The 17,388-nt window shown below is 34.9% G+C and overlaps 1 pseudogene; it reads right to left on the bottom strand.

Annotated features, from left to right (window-relative positions):
- Positions 1-336: 336 nt before the first annotated feature.
- Positions 337-17,126, bottom strand: LOC141814330 (uncharacterized; annotated as a pseudogene).
- Between the last annotated feature and the right edge of the window lie 262 nt (positions 17,127-17,388).

The raw sequence follows: 17,388 nt of genomic DNA, 5'->3' as shown, positions 1-17,388 counted from the left end.
ATTAAAAGCTCATATGGATGGAAACAGAAGCATGGAGCACAAGAAACTTCAGAGCTCGTCAAAAAACAGAATGCCAAACTCACGGTCTTCAATAGACTAGTGTTACCATACATCACATTCAACCATTTTTGCTAAAAGAACACGAAAAATACTTCCAGGGCAAATGGCATTTAAAATTTCAGTTTTGTGATTGTAGATAAGAAACTAAATTCAAAAGTGACAAATTCCAGTTCTTGAGTGCAGTAATTTACGAACTATTTGCACCATCACCTTTGGCTATAGAAGAATCGTTAAATTACAAATGAAGCATAAGAAAAAGGAAGCACCGACGAAGTATGACAATAAAGTAGCATGCAAGAAATTTGCACACAAACAGCTGTCTACTGCTATGAAATCGCCATAGACATAGTTCTTTTGACGCATGACACGTGCAAATGGCTGACCAATCAGAGCCAAAACGAACGAGATAAGCTACAAATACCATTGGCAATAAATTAATCCAAAAAAAAATCAATGAAAAAGAGACAAAAAGAGCATATTGCCGGTTCTTTCAGATGTTAGCATGGCTCCCCTGTGTCAGTAGGAAGTACAAGTGGATGAAACAATCTACCAGTCTTCTAGAATAAGCCTTCTTCAACGATGAGCTTCTACGATAGCGAGTAAAACTCTGGTTTTACAACCTCCAACAGGCCCATGGATCGGTTAATGAATGAAGGGAAAACACTGTCCAACCACATTTCACTTACTCAAGTTGCCAGTTGTCTGCTCGAGCTCTGAGACTGCATCTGCAGCTTCACTTTCAGACAGCTCTGGGCCAACGTGAGATCCAGATAATTCTCTATGTCCACTATCATCAGTAGACTCTCCTACATGTTCAGCAGCAGTTTTAGTTGATTTTGCATCCACATCTTGGCCGTCTGTTTCTGCTTCTCCAGATGAACTTTGGCACTCATCTGTATCTACTGCAACGCCTTCCATGAGGCATGCTTTTTTATCCATTTCAAGCTCACTACTTGGGATATGGGCAGTTGGATTGACATCAGATACTTCACACTCCAATGTTTCTCTACACTCAACCCGATCTTGTGGCTTCTCATCCTGACTTGAATCCAAGTTACTAGTATCCGCTATGGATTCACTCACAGGACCATTGCTAAGAATTGTAGCTTCCTTTTCTCCTGGAGTAGCCACAACATCTGTTATTTGCAATGAAATCACTGTTTCACTTGGATCTTTATTTTCACCCAGCACAACCTCATTGGTCTCATCTGCATCACATGGCACCTCATCCAAATTTGATGACGATGAAGGAAGGGAATCAGTGATATGATCACAAACCTCTTTATCATTTTCGAAAGAAAACCAATTTGAATTGGTAAAGAGTGAACTGCACAATATACATTGGTTGTCAGGCTTTTATAATGCCATTCTAGTAAAACACGAAATAAACGAACATATTAAGGCATGCATCCATGTGCTACTACCTTTCCTGATCATCCCCCAAACGCAAAGATGAAATAACTTCTTCTGCAGATTCATCGTCAAAATAGACATCCTGCAAGTCATTTCTCATTTATGTACATAATCTGTCTTGGAACAGGAGAAAATTTTTCCTAGATGATTGAAGAGAATTGACAGTACATGTCTTATCCCTATCTAAGCAAATTAGCAAGTAGAAAAGAAACATAACAAATCCAGTGGAAAATAAATGCATTCAACAAAAGAGAAATGGAGGAGATTAGTATACAACAGTATAAGTCTCTCCATAGTCCATACAAACCCAAAGGCATTGATCTACATGATTTCATGCCAATGGTGAGTGCTAACTAACCTCTACAAATAAGTAAAAAAGAGAAAAATGAGATAAGCAGGGGACATGGTAGCATACCTCGTCATCTCGTTCAAAAGACCCTTGCACCTGCATTCAGCAGCCAAAGATCAAGAAAAAACATCACCATTAGAATCTAGATACCATCTATGGTATTATCACTTGGAAATGAAACTTCTCTGCCATACAATGATTCAAAATAGCAATAAAAGCTTAAACATTCTAAAAACATTATATGACTTAGACGAGACAATACCTTCTCTACCATTATTATACACTATCAAAATGTTGTGAAACAACTTAAACATCCAAAACACATTATGTAACTTAAAGAAACTAGATTAGATGGCATATTGACTCTTGAGACTTGAACGACACTCTAGGAAGACTCCATGCTTGAAATATTATCCCTGATGATTGATGGTATCTATGGTAATCAAAATTGAAACTTCCCATTGTCTCAGCTACTAGAACTTGTAGTAACTGCTATAGACACATCGAATCCCTTGAACAAGCTCATTCTTCAATGTCCAAATTTTGGGTAATAAACAAAAAAAAAACACATCCTATGTGGAATACTGATGGGATGGATTTTTGCAATCTACTTCATCATGACTTCCCAAGATTAATAAAGGTATGATTACATCTGATAAATCCTAGTAGACTAGGTTGTGTGGTCATGGTCATGCTGAAAGCATAACCCATGGCTTTATTTTGTTCTTTTGGAAACCCTAGTGTAAATTCTCTCCCCTTATACATAATCTTTGCCATAAATAGTCTATGTCAGATTAAAGAATCCAGAACTTTAATGCCATTTTACAATACAACTGTGAAAATGTTTCATAAATGATTCTCAAAACAAGGATGAGGAAAAAAACTAACAATAAATTATATAATGTATTTCGATGTGTACCTCTTTGGTATCATCATTGCCATAAATCCCGTATCGAAAAGCTTGGCTTAAATTACTAGCCAATGCTGCCACATCAATATCCCTATCTCGGAAATCATCATCATCGCTATCCCTAACTCTATCATGTAGTGTTGTGGGGCGCCTAAAAATGATGTGATAAGATTTTCAAACAGCCAATAGAATTTCAATGGAAAGGGATGTATTATGTCTAGCTCAAACATGGATAACTGACTAAGAAACTAGTTCAATGGAAAGGTCATGGAAAGTAAGCCAACATCTAATAGAACAAAGGAGAAAATAGAATTCATGCCAAACAAGAAAGCAGTTGTCTGGTTGATGCTAGTGAATGTAAATTCAGTGACATTTGCCATATGAAGAGTACTAAAAGATTGGTTTACACAGGATTTCTACAAATTTCTCCTTCCTGTCTAATAGCTTTTTACCAGCATGTATAAAAGAAGAAATATATTTTTAAAAGTGTGGACTTTCTTGTTAGCATTTTTTTTGTAAATATATTTATTAATGATAAAAGATTCAGAACAAATCACCAAGTAGACAATAGAAGAAAAGAATGGTCTTAGACTACATATATTTTTTTTAAAAAATGGCTAACAATAATGCTCATAGATACATCTAACTAAAAAATTTTAAATCCAAAAGGAGAAGTTGTATCACCTTCTCTGTCCTCATCCATCCATTTTTAGACTGAACTGGTTTAGTGAAGAAAAAAAAGGATCCATGGAACATGTACAGGGCTCACTTGTTGTCCTTACACAAGCAAACAATGGAATGATTCCTTTTTCTTAATTCCTTACTACAATTTGATTCCTTTCCATTGAAGTAAGTATTTGGTTCATAGGAATAGTTATTTTGTTCTATACAAATTCATTACGGAATAAATATTTCTATATTTTGCTATAAAAATGAAGTCAGTAGTAATTCACATGGAATTTTAATCCCTATTAATAAAGAATAATAAATCCTTCTATTCCATAAATAGCAGTTCCTCCTCTATCCAAATTTCCAAGGAATACTTATTCTTATTTTATTATATCCTCCAAAGTGTGTGGGTGTGTGTGTGTGTGTGTGTGTGTATTATGAACGAGAGAGATGTGCAAGCAAAATAAATGGGCCAATGAGTCAAGTGGACTGAGCGATCTGAGTTGGTCTGTCAGGTTGAGCAAATAGGTGGGATGAATGGGTTTGGGTAGACAATTTAGGTTGTTGACCCATGCAGCTTAGCTGAGTCAATTAGGCTAGCCAAGTGGGCAAGTTGGTGGGGCAGAGCAGGCCAATAAGTGGGGCTGAGCAAGCTAGAGGAGCTAGGCAAACTAATCAATCTAGATGAACCCATCGATGAACTAGGTAGATTGATCAGGCAGAGCAGAGTAGATCATGTGGGTGGAATGAGCCAAACAAAATATTTCATATAGGATATTTATCATTGTAAAAACAATTGCTTATCTATTATTTGTAACATTCATAGAAAATAAACATAGGAACTTAAGTTACGCATCGATTTACTCAATGAACCAAACTGCAGAATAACCACTGCTATTCTATTCCTTGTTTATCTATTTCATAAGAATTGTTATTTCATTCCTTTTCTAGTGATTCAATGTTATCCGCCACAAGTAGTACATTTATTTATTTTGCAGAATTTTATAGATACAAATGTCATGGTAAAAAAATGAAATTCAATGAGCAGTATAATCTGCTTGAAGCATCCAGAAGAAAAAAAATTCTGAGGAAACTCACCCGCAAGTCCATTGATAAACATTTTCCACACAATTCCTCTTATGTAAGACAAAGTTATGCCAATCAATCCAAACTGTTTTCCTGCCAGTGAAACACTAGTTTAAGAATTAAAATCCCCAATGTAGTAACACAATCCAACTTAACATATAGAATTGCATTTATAAGTGAGCACAGTTGCAGGATATAAAAGGCAAATGCTTTGTACATTCAAATAACAAAACATCATTAAAACCAAGGATAGAGCAGCAGGATTCAGCAGAGGCAAATTAAAAAATAACATGGGATAACAAAAGCATCTCAATAGAGTGATTTTGATGAGTAGAAACATTAAAGATGTTCCATAGACTATTCATAAAAAAAATTATTAACATGTAAAACCATAGAATGCTGAGACTTAAATGGATAATGCAACCACAACACGGCATTCTAAAGACCAAACATTTTACTAGAAAAGTTCTAAATATGAACTTAGATTTCAAAATCCAGACCAGACAAAGGAGTCACATTTGACAACATTTTGTTTGCTAATCAATGGAATAATTTAACTGAATGCATGTCTAAAACTAATATTTCTTTTAAAGAAACTATACAAGATTACTAACCTGCAAGTGTTCCTTGATTATGCTGTTGCTATTTGCCAATTGACTAAGCTTATTTCCAATACGTGTAATATGACCTATATTCCCTATTCTTGGGGGCAATCGTCCCTGGGCAGAAATTGTAGCCTGCATAAAGTTTCAAGCTCACCATGTATTTTGCTACAATTAATCTTGATAGATACCTTTAAGAAAAGACCACATGATTAACACAAGTATTGTCAAAAGCACAAATTGCTTGCAAGTCTTCAAGGCAACATATCATCTAAGGTGCTAGGTTCTGACCTCAACCAATCTATAACATAAATGAGTGTCAAAGTTGGTCATTCTACTTTCTAATAGTGTAGTCAGTTCCGCAGCTCTGGGAGAGAATTCCATACTTAAACAAAGACCATCACATTAAAAGTAAAACTTTATTTTCACCACAAGAAGGTTCTTGATGGGTGATCATTTGTATTGTCATACATAAACATGGAATACACCTGCATTTTAAGTTAATTTCAGCACAAGAAAATAAAATTTTCAACAATGGTATAGAAGCTGCAACTTTTGCTTCATGGAAGAATTATGATATTTGTTTACCCTATGAATCTTTGCGTTTTTGTTTTTTTAAATATTTTTGTAGGATATGATAAGTGCATTATAGAAATCAAATGAGAGACAGAATAATATGGTATCTTATATGCCTCAAAAGGTGAAAGGAGAGAAAAGCAAACACAACATTGGTTAAGCAGTGCCAACCAATCATCTAGGTGACCTTTTTTTTTGTTAAAAAAAAAAAAGAATTGATCTTGCAAATGAGTTATCTAGTTAGAACAGGTTTAAGTGCTCAAGAAACAATTAGCTTATGTCGACCAGTTTTACACTTGCTTTTGACAACAATGTATAAGGAAAATCAGTTTCAGGATTAATGCACATAAAGAACATGAGAAGCAAATTAATCTAGAAATTCAGCAAGAAATTGCTATACATATATAGAAAATCTAAGCCCTTATATACATACCTTCACAGAATCAGTTGACAAGAAAGACTGCTTTTCAGCAGCAAGAATTTTGCCAACAATGTCACAGTCGTGCAAAATATGTTCAATTATCAGAGTCCTCCTACTAGCTAAACATGATCCAATAACATTCTCGACATGATGATGCAGAAAGTTATTGAACGGATACCTAATTCCATAAACTTCCAGTGATGAGATCAAAAGCTAATTAAAGCCATAAAAAATAATTTGATATATTACTCACTCAAAAAACAAATCTATCACACGCTTTATTGCTCCCAATTGGACCAGTTCTTTTTCAACAGCTTCACTCCCAATTGTCAACAACACAGAAATGAATTCCACAATCTGGAAAAAAAAATGTATGTCATTTAGGTAATCAGTACTGTGGTAACGGCATGGATCACTCAAATTACCTTGGCAAAGTCTAGCCCTTCAATGCAAGAAGATAGGTACAAGGATCAAAAACTTAAAGAAAATGTTTCTACCACATAGACCATCAGTATCAGAGTGCACAGGTCAAATAGTTTATTCTGTGGTTTATGATAATAGCAAAAGGATATAATTAAGTAGACTGGCATCTTTTGAAGAAATATCCAGAAAAATTCATTGATTGTGATATGAAAATTTCTTGGTTGCGCCCAAAGGATGAAAGTGAAATATTCATCGTTTCAGAAGCATAAACTAATAAAAAATATGTGATGTGAATATACCATCTAATGATTTTTTTCACCATTAAGATTTTTATAATTTAAGGTGGTAACAGCTGATAACAGACACTAAAAACTAGCAAACAATGTCCCTTTTTTGTTTGTTTGTTTGTTTGTAATACTATACAGAAAACTCAAGAAATTTGGGTATAAAGAAATATCATGTGTCTTACTGAAAGATGATATCTAGGAACCAATAGGTGGCAATCAAACAATGAGGAATACATTCATTTATAAAAGAGAGAAAACAGAAGTCATAACTTGGACATTATGATACCTTTAATCTTTGTTTTCCAAGAGGAGGTTGGAGTTTCCCATATGTGGTAGGCAAGAGTCCAACGGATGAATCAAAATTCAATAACCTCAGTAAATCACCTGTTTCAGGTTTCAATAAGTAAATGAACAAAAAATGGATTTGATTGGAAACAGAAATCAGTGAATTATTGTTGCTCATACAAATTCGTGAAGGCTACTATCCAACAAAAAACAAAAATTACATTATAAGAGTGACATCTAACTGTGGAAATTGCATTTGGCATGTTGCATACAGCTTGGAAACCAAATTTCTTGGCATCAATGGAGTTGATGGTAAGAAAGTTTTCATCTCAGAATCTATTATTTAAGATTGAGATGAAGTGAACATTAGTAAAGTTGAAAGATTTCTCACATGTAACATTTTATGGACAGAAAATATTTTAAGGAACAAAGAATATAGACATATCATGTTGAATAAATAGAGGCCAAGTAGGAGAATAGTAGGTAAAAAAATCAAAACCTGTCAATGACTATTACTGAGATTTGGAACCAATAATCACACATAGGTTGGAATACATTAAGAAGTTTTAAAATGAATCAGAGTATAGATTCGAATTTAATATTTCAAAAATACTTTAATATGGCATCTTGCAGCAAATGGATTTGGCTTAACAAACTGAAAAAGATCAAATTAGCCAACACAATCATGTGCAAGGAACCAATTAACAGTTAGAGAACAAGTAAACTGCAGTTCTTATCATAGCTAAATATCCTCCTAAAGCCTCAATATTAACATTACTAGATTAGCAACTGAAGTATCAACATACCTAGTCTATCCAACATTCCCTCCACTGTATCTTGGCTAGCAGTAACAACTGTTCCATGACTTAACTGGCTTCTAAATGCCTGGTAGGAAGATGCTACCAGCCGATTAGGATCTAACAAACATATACAGAAAGACAGGGCATTATATAGCACGGAATCTGGTCGGGAGTCTTCCAATGCATAACAAAACAATCTCCCCACATAACTGCATTTTAACAGTACATATACATCAGCAAAAGTATAACTCCAAATAACAGTCAGATAACCATGACAAGCTGATGCGTATAGAACTTGCAGTCCATGATTACCTGGGGCTGCAAATTTTAGCTGCAAGAACAGGAGGGGCACATCGAATAATGGCACACAGAATTTCTGTTGCATTGGCATGGACTTCTGGAGAGTCCTATATAGCACATTGCATGATAAGATTTAGGCTAGCTCAGATATTAATGAACATGAAGATGCCTTCACGGTTGCTTTATGAGTATGCCTCATGCAGGGAAATAAGTTCTTTTGTATCCATATGAACAAATGCAAGTCAAAACTATCATGGGTGGGGCTGCAAGCATGGCCAACAGAATCTATCCTCTTTCTCTATACTAGATGATAGATTTTACAATTTTGTTGCAGGAGGATCCGAAGATTTTTATTACTATTTTTGATAATTTTTATTTTTAATAATTTTCAAGGTTTTTGATATTTAAAATAATTTTGAAAATTTCTATATTTTTACATTTGAGGATTTTAAGTCCATTTAGGATTTTTAAGATTTCGAGTCAATTAAAAATTTTTCCTTTTATTAGGATTTCTTTTCTTTTTATACAAGTTAGGATTTTGGATCTATATAAACATCTTGTTAGTTGATATCTAAGGAGAAGTTTTGATTTAATAATATTTTCGGCAATGCTGTTTATTTTCTATCTCCTAGAATTCTTTCAAATTAATAGATTTTAGATGATTGATTTCCAATGTTTAGAATCAATTAACGGAATCAATATTATCCGCAGGATAATTGTTATCCCACTCGACGTCAGTTGGTATCAGAGCTCTCAGATCCGATGGATCGTCGTTGTGGTCATGACAGACAAGCTCCAGCTGAAAAAGCCTCGCACCGTGATCATAGCACCCGTGACGAGATACTTCAAGATCTACAGAGACAAGTCACAAAATTATTCCAACGTCTAGTGGCACAAAATCGTAAACGTCGTAAGTTCTTTTATTCCCCTTTTGAAAAATCCTTAATTTCCAATTAAGGAGAGATGTCAAAGTGCAAATTTGATTTTGAGGGATTCAAGATCAACCGCCCCACCACCTTCAAATTCGAGAAAACGTCGGCTTCACAGTGCCTCTACATCCCCCCTTCCTCCTACGACAACGAAGACGACCATGAAGATGTGGACCTCGACAACATCGAGTACGACTAGTCCTACTCTCCCGATCGCCCAATCACAAGAGACGACGGAGACGACGATAATATCAAAATATTTAGTGATCCAGTTTATGATGATGACGAAGAGGAGATAGACCTAGACAAAGTGTTGATCGAAGATCAAAAATCCACTTTATCTGACGACAATCAACAATCTGATTTATCTATCGATGAAGCTCTAGTCTCCATCATTTCGTCTTGTATTAACTTGGCGCCCTAATTTATTCAGCATAACGAAGACAAGACCGAGTCAACTAGCAAGCTAATATATGATAAGATGCTTTATGATGATGATCATGAAACTTTAGTCATCCATAAAGTCTGCTGACTTCTAAGGACAATTCGAAAGATGATTGGAGTCTCAAGGACATGCCTTTATCAATTATGATGGACACAACTGCTTCTACATTAGATGCAGCACAAAGGAGACTATTAGTCATGTGTGTTGTACCTGCTCAAATAAATCAAGGATCAAGTACATCGGCTCCACCACCTCAATCTACACAATATCTAGGAGATTGCACGATCTGTATTCGTCCAACAATAATAACTTCGACATCGATCAACATAAAAGTCTCATTTTGCATGAAGTTATTCTTGTAAAAAAGAGCTATCAAGAGAAGTATTCTAAGAAACGTGAAAAGGCACGAGCCTGGAAGCTAAAGAGCCTCAACATGAAGATTGATGCTACCTCGAAATACATGGAACCGGTGAAGTATTTAAGCGATGCGAAGATGGACAAGAGCAACGTCCACGATATCATACTCGTCAATGGATTAACAAGGATTCCCAAAGTCCAACAACTATTAGTAGATTTTACCAAGTTGATGTCAGATGATCCTCCTCTTGAACTACCACCTGATACTATTCCAAACTCAAGAACAAGTTTTTTCAACCTAGGGCGACTGTTGTAGGAGGGTCCGAAGATTTTTATTACTATTTTTGATAATTTTTATTTTTAATAATTTTCAAAAAAATTTAATATTTAGAATAGTTTTGAAAATTTTTATTTTTTATATTTGAGGATTTTAAGTTCGTTTAGGATTTTTAGAATTTCAAGTCTATTAAGAATTTTTTCTTTCTATTAGAATTTCTTTTCTTTCTATACAAATTAGGATTTTGGATCCATATAAGCTTCTTGTTAGTTGATATTTAAGGAGAAATTTTGGTTTAATAATATTTTCGGCAGTGTCGTTTCCTTTATATCTCCTGAAATTCTTTCGAATTAACAAGTTTAGACAATTGATTTCCAATGTTCAGAATCGATCAACGGAATCAATATTGTCCGCAGGATAATCGTTATCCCACTCGACGTCAAGTCTCCTCTCTAACATCCTTCTCTCTCAATTAATCAATGGTTACTTAGTCTCTCCTCCTATTTTAAATATTTATCCCAAGATTAAATGCTGGAACCTAAATTTATCTATTTCATGTTACAACCTCTCACAAGCTTCAAATCCTATGATATCTTCACTTTATGGGAGAGTCAAAGAAGAAGTTCATACCAATTCCATTGAAGATAATCACTAAGTTCGTCTTTGGATCTCATGAAAAGGTCATCAAATCTACAAGCTTCAAATCCTATAATGTCTCACATTATGAGAGAGTCAAGGAAGAAGAAGATTTCCTTTATATCACTAACTTTGCAGTTGGATCTCATGAAGATTTCATCAACTTTGAAAACTTAAATCCAGAGTATTGTGTCAACAAAAGCCACTCAACTTTTGCACTAATGTTGCGTCTTCATCTTCATTATCATTAAATGGCATAATCAGTTTTATAATTGTTATTGAGATATCTTTGCTAACTTATGCAGCAAATTGAACATAGATAAAATCCATGCTCCAACTTGAAAAGGAAAGAGTGTTATAAGAGTTATTAGGTTAATATAGTTAAGTGTGTTGTTGCTTTAGTCTCCCATTAGATGTTTAGTCATAGGATGTTATGTTCAAGTCGTATATATGGTATAATATTTATCTCAGAGCAATATTATAATATTTCATCCATCTGAACTAGCATAATTTGCTATTATATTTGGCCATTTGTGCAACTTACTCTAATTTTCTTACAACCTCAAAATGATATCATCCAAATGCAATTTTTGAGAGATTATCAGTTGGAACTCTACAACTAGACTGTGAATGAATAACAACAGCACATTTGGCTGAAATAGCACCAGAAGCCAGCAAATTAATTCAAACAAAATATTATTTTGAGCTGCAAATATATTAATGCTGGTATTTCAACAGACAAACTACGATATTGAAAAGGAAAAAAAAAAGGTTCTTCAATGAGCAAAAAAGTTGAAACACGGGAAACAATTTTAAATATCATATATATCACTCTCCTAGAACTATCACCGACTAAATTTAACTAAACACAAGGCATTCATGGAGAAACATTCCATTCCCTAGCCCAAAGGATAAATGATAGTAGAAAGCCAAGATTAGTTTTTTCTAAGGAAATCAATGACATACCGATGAGCTAAATTTATCCACAATCATATCAAGAACATCAACATGTTCCAACCATTGCATTGCTTCCACGTAGTTGGAATGCATGTTTTCATCTGCTCCAATCAAACGAACTAATACCTGATTCACATGGCCACACAATCTAGTTGGAGGAAATATGGAAAGGCTGAGTTTTTAGGAAAAAAAATAAAACAAAGAACTGCTGACCTCCATTATCGATGTGATACCAATGAGGTCAACAAGTTGCCCAATGATCTCTACATGGCCCTAGGAAATAATAAAAATGTTCACCATTATGAATCTATATCTATGCAATTTTTAACAGAAATAAGAATGAACATCAGTGGTGGGATGCATTTTGCAGGAAGATAGAATAAACAAAATTTTAATATACAAATAATATAGCATGCATAAATTTCAAAAAAAATAAAATAAATAAGGGTCCACAAATACAGAGACCTAACTGTTTTACAAAATATAGAGCTAAGGGGTCAAGGTAACTGATTTGAAAATTAATATTTATTTTTCATTATGTATTTAATAAATGCCTAAACATGGAAACAACCTTTTGCAATGCAAAGTTGCATACAATAGACCAAATGTGATCTGACCCTTTCACGAGACCCTGCATTGGTGGGAGCTTCATGAATCGGATTGCCGTTTTATTTAATAAATGCCTAAACTAGACCTAATAATATATAACAAAATTTAACCAATAATTCATTTATCTTTGACACCTCATCTCCTAGCAATCTCATCATATCTACCTTACGACCTCTATCATGCATTGATAGCTGATCTCAGCCACCATAAAGAAGTCATATTGAGTCTTTGGTCCTATCACAAAGCCCCCTCTTTCCTGAGCTTCAAGATGGGTTATCCTGTTATTGAGACTTCATCGCTATGTTATTGCAAGGCCATTGTTGAAACCCCATAAGCGGCAAAAGTTAAATTTATGAGTAATCACAAATGGGCTACTATCAGTCCCAGATTGGATTGACCAATCTAATTCAGTATCAGGAACCATGTGAGAGAGGCTTCAATGGTTAAAAGATAGAGACAACAACAAAAATGTGCAATTTGTAATGGCCTAGGGATCAAAAGAACATTAAGCAAAAAGGAGGTACAGGGCAATTCTTGGGTCCATATGGAAAAGTTATCATGAGAAAGGTAGTCATAATATTTTAAAAATACTAAATTTACAGCAATGGAGAATATGCAATCACCAAAGACACATCAAGTTTTCAGTCATAACACCAATGCACTACGAGGCTTCATTAATCAAATGGTCATTATTTTCAATAAATATTGTTCCTAGTTATGCTTTCAATACAGAAATTTAAAATACATCAGAGTAAAAAAGTGGCAAAAGGGGTGCAATAGAGCTTTTATAAAATAAAATATTTCTGCAAGTGCATGATCTATACTATTACATCACATACCTGAATATAATTGATGAACAAACCTGTCTTCCTGATCATCAGGCATATCACAACCTAGCAGAACAACATAGGTATTAATAGATGGAAGCCAAAAATAAAAGGAAAAAAACACATACAAATGTAATAGATTTATCGAAATATGGTAGTTGACTCAAACAAAAAGGAGGTTAAATTTCACCTTACTGAAGTAACCAGCGAGCAATGTACTGTGCCGGCGATCTGGCTTGATGAAAGAGAATAACAAATCCATCAGCTGCAAGAAAAAGAAAACAATGACAAGCTCAGTTAGTTGTATTGCTAAAATAAAACAAAGGATCAAGATGCTGATAAAACAAAAACAAGAAAAGGAGTTGATGGAAGTAACAACCTCAACATCCTCAACTAAAGTCCTCAATATTATATCAACCTCACAAGTGAATATTTCACTTGCAATAAACGGAAACCTGCATTGAAACAAGAATTCAACAAATAGCGCAAGCGGTAGAAGAAATCTAACAGTGATGAAAAAGACAATTAATGGCTCACTTGAAAATATGTTTCTGATCAACATCCGTAGGAGGCTCCTCCACAATATAACGAAGCAATTTCTCCACTTGGACCTTTTCTCTCAAACTGAAAAAAAAGAAACAACAAATAAACAGCTGACATGAATATATCAATAAATAATAAAAAAAACCATACAATTGATTGAGTTTAGCAAAGTAATGTCAAATTGAGCAATTAGATTGGATAGATCTCAGAAATGACTATATTCACATAATACATGAAGCTAACATCATTAAACTATCGTATAATGTGCTCTCTAAATTTTGAAAAATAAATAACAGGAAAATAGGTTTAATGAAGGTTAAGTTCTCTGTGCACTAAAATAGGTTTAATGAAAATTACCTGACTCCATTACCTTAATCAAATCCAAACATGTAGCTAACTTAGGTTCTTTTAGTTGATGTATGTGGCACTATATACTAGCAGAAACCCAATTTTTGCAGCCCCAAATATGTCCATGGAGAATTACCTTTTTCACATGAACCATAGAAAATCTTACATCAGGAAGGTTTACTCGGTGCTATGCTCATTGAAATTATTAATTAAAGTTTCAATGAGTTTGAGTGGTAGCAGGAAGAGATACACAATTTACATATATATCCAGAATAGTTAGCAGATCATGTTCCTGGAGAAGTAGAGGACAAACTAAATATGAAAAATATTCAAAATAACTAGCCTGAGGTCAATGCATATTGATTTACTAGTAAACAGTTCTAGTTTAAAGCTGCCTAAGAGACAGCAATTGAAATCATAAGTATGCACAAATTTATTTGTTCGGCTTTGTGAAGTGTAAAATTTGAAATGCATCTATATGTAATTATGATAAATATTGGCAAAACAAATAAAATAAGTAGTAAATTTTCCACTGGCATACAGCATGGAATCGAGTAAAAGAGTGTAATCATTACAAATTTATAAGGCGTGTATTGAGTGCTTTGCACTCTTGGATTATTTCATCCTCATCAAGAAGATCTTCAAGTGTAAACCTTTCCTTCTCCAAAATGGAATCCACCTGCAATAATGTATGAATTTCATAACAAAAATGTGATGCTTGTCCATGAATAATATGTATGAATTCTGGGAAGGAACAGTATGTTTTATCATAAAGCTAGAATCAGCAACAACTTGAATCTGTACATCAGTCGATTGATGAACATAGAGAAAACGGTTGAAGACGCGGGAAAAGAAGTAAAAAAGCATAAAGAAAATTTGTTAATAGGATTCTAAAAAGCCAAACTTCGATATTTTCAAGCCTGTCCACTATCAAGTTCGAGGAGCCAAAGATCAATGAAGATGGAAAAAAATTTCACACTTGTGACCAAAAATATGGCCAAATGAGTCTTCTTCACGAGTGTGGTTCAAAAACAGGCATATCAAAGCAAGTATAGTGAAAAAGAGAATGGCTAAGTTATTTTCACTATATCCATATGTACAACATAGATCTAGCTAAGCAGAAAGCAAGCCTATCAAAATAAAAAGATCTAGAACAGACTGCCACACATGATGTACTGACTGAGAACCGATTGCCGTACAAGATAACCCGACTGCACTAGATAGATATGCATGAACTATATACATTTTCAAACTTGCATATAGCGACAACAATGGCCCTTAACCAGCACATAAACAAACCGTCTTATCCCTTGTCTTTTCTGCCAGCTGCAACTGTTCATACAAGGCAGAAATGCATTTTTCTTTTTATTACAGTTTCCACTAACACAAATCCCAAAAAGTGCCCTGCATTGTCTAGGATGCATAGAAATGAGTCCTACAGAAGGATTTTGTAATGCCAAACAAAAACTATTCGTCTTCATCATCAAGCCATGTTAGTCTCCACTAGCTGAAGAAAGCCAATCCAAACCATTTGGAGACGACTCATATCCCTCCATCGAACTCATTGCAAAGCTATATTGCTAGTGATGATTAGATATTCTAATCTTTTTTTACTAAGTCAGCTAGAGTTTTCTTTAGTCTTCTTTCTTTAGATTCTTAGAATATTTACTTAGTTTAGTTTATTCGTCCATCGGAGCTACACCTAAATTTCCTTCATTTATTTGTCCATCAGAGCCACACCTAAATTTTCCCTCTTTTATTTGTCAATTGAAGCTACATCTAAATTTCTCCTAGATAGTAATATTTTTTTTATTTTTTTCTCTAGCGATTTCACACACCAATCTTAACATTCTCATCTCTGCTACAGTGCCACATGAGCTTTTCGTGTGTTATTTCCTGACAATACAACATCATCTGATCTGTACAGTTGGACTGGTCATACCATGGCCTTGTATAATTTTTTAACCTATAGGGCACATGACAATGACTTCAAATCCTATTAGGTTTCCAAACAATAACTACTGTTGCTTATTACCAGATTCAATCACAGAGTAGCAATGCCAACTTTCTAGCAGTATGAAGGACAGCCGACTTGTTCAGATATCAGCTCATATTCATCCTCCTTCCCATCACCCAGCTCACCTTCTTTAGTGTTTTTTATGTCTCTGGCGTTTGGAAGCACAAATTTACAAGTACCACTCTATGATCCCATAAATAACAATAAATAAACTTCTTCTTATAATTGATCACCAAATTTTGTGATCAATTTGGAAAACGGTGGATATGTAAATACCTTGGTTAACAAACCTTACCAGATAAAACAGTAAAACAATCACGAGTATAATCGACAAAGCTAGGTAATGTTTCTATCTCCTAGCCAAATTAACACAGTTTTCTTGTTTGCCATTGCATTACAAGTATTTTTGTCATCACCAAAAACCCTCAAAACTAATAAGCCGCCGGTTCCATCACTAGGAAAAAGCCCGAATCCATTCTCTCAGACTAGCTAGCAGAATAGATAGAAGAAAACGGTAAAACAAAACGCACACAAGAAGACCGAAAGACCTACCGGCGACGCATGAGTGAATCCGGTCATGCGCCAGAACATCTTGACGGTTCCCTATGGGAAGATCCCAATATCAATCAAACACTCAGGGCCTCCAGATCTAGGGTTAGAAACGCCTAACCCCGCTTACCAATTCGCTCCCGGGATCACGGAAAAGCCCCGAGCGACAAGAAGACAGCCCTAGTTCCCCGATCTCGGCGACGCCAGTCGGCTATGCCCGAGGCCTTTCAAGATCGAATTGAACACGACGGAAGCAATCAAAGAAAAGGAAAAGGGAGCGGAGCGGCCTGAGAGGGAGAGAAGCCGAATGGGAGGTAAAGAGGGAACGGAAGTCGAGACGGCTTGAGAGGAAAACCGAGGACAGTAGCGGTAGCGGTAGGGTAAGCGAATGGTCGAAGCCTCGATCGGAGACGGAGGTCGACGGCTTTGGGGAGCGAAAAAATTTATAAAAATGCGTGGGGCTAGGGAAGAATATGACGCTGCCTCCACGACAGCACCTTATTTATGGATATAGATGGGTGGATTTTTTTTTATTATTTTTTATTTTTGTCAAAGACAACAAATAATAATAATAATAATAATATTATTTTCTATTTTAGTACGTAAGTGTGCGTTCTTTATTTTTATTTTGTTTATCGTATGTTTCTTTGGAAGAAATAATATCGATTTAATTTGTCTGGGAGAATAGGAACAGTGTGAGATTGACTTCATCT

This window comes from Curcuma longa, chromosome 21 (genome assembly GCF_044706935.1).
Source record: "Curcuma longa cultivar G26 ecotype Majalengka, Jawa Barat chromosome 21, ITB_CL_G26_1.1, whole genome shotgun sequence".
NCBI lineage: Eukaryota > Viridiplantae > Streptophyta > Magnoliopsida > Zingiberales > Zingiberaceae > Curcuma > Curcuma longa.
The sequence above is the reverse complement of the archived record's forward strand: the minus strand, read 5'-3'. Positions and strand labels throughout refer to the sequence as shown.